Genomic DNA, 968 nt, shown 5'->3' with positions numbered 1-968 from the left:
AAAAGTGTTGGGGTCGGTCGGATCCTTTCTGTTCTTCCAACAGGCTCATCACTTCAATAGGAGTAGACTGACTCTGCAGCATGTTGTGCAAGACACACGCAGCTTTGGTGATATCAACCACCAACCGAGGTCTCGCATCTATCTTAGTGTGGAATATTCTCCATCTCGCAGCTAACAGCCCAAAAACATTCTCAACCACTCGACGTGCCCTGGAGAGGCGATAATTGAAAATCTGCTGCTGTAGGGGACACGTCTTGCCTGGAAACGGCCGAAGAAGGTGTATTTTAAGGGGAAAAGCTTCATCTCCCACAAATACATAGGGCATGGGGCCAAGATGAGGGGCCCCTAGAAGTGAAGAGTCCTCAGGCAGATCAAGGCTGTCAGCAGCCAGCAGTTTTCCGAAATTGGAATGAGAAATTATCTCCCCATCACTATTTCTCTCAAATGACCCAACATCAATGCAGATAAATGAAGATGCGCATTCACCAACGCCAAAAGTACAATTGAAAATGTGCCTTTGTAGTTTCTGTACAAAGAGCCAGAATTTCTTTGAGCTCTGATTACCACGTGTTTACCGTCAATGACACCGAGGCAGTGGGGGAAGTGCCATCTGTGTTCGAAGTTTGATGCTATCAGTTGCCAGTCTTCTTTCAGAGGAACCACCATGTGTATCGAAGACAATCGCTTCCACAGGGCTTGAGACACCTCAGAGACAATCTTAGCATCGGCAGTCTCGCCAACTCTGTTACTGAATCCGATGGATCTGAAGCTTTCCCCAGTTGCCAGATATCTGAAAGGAAGCAATAGACGGTGAATGTTAAGGGGGTGGGAGGCAGTGTATTTTCACAATTTTCACGATGTTTTTGGATTTTGCATTTTTTGTGCAAGATGGATAGAGGAGATCTATATGAATCGTTGGTGTCAGTTTTGTCCACCTGCGATCTCAATTTTTCCGAGATATTGCCAAC

Source organism: Aplysia californica, unplaced genomic scaffold, assembly GCF_000002075.1.
Source record: "Aplysia californica isolate F4 #8 unplaced genomic scaffold, AplCal3.0 scaffold00098, whole genome shotgun sequence".
NCBI classification, from domain to species: Eukaryota; Metazoa; Mollusca; class Gastropoda; order Aplysiida; family Aplysiidae; genus Aplysia; species Aplysia californica.
This window is presented reverse-complemented; position numbering follows the sequence as displayed.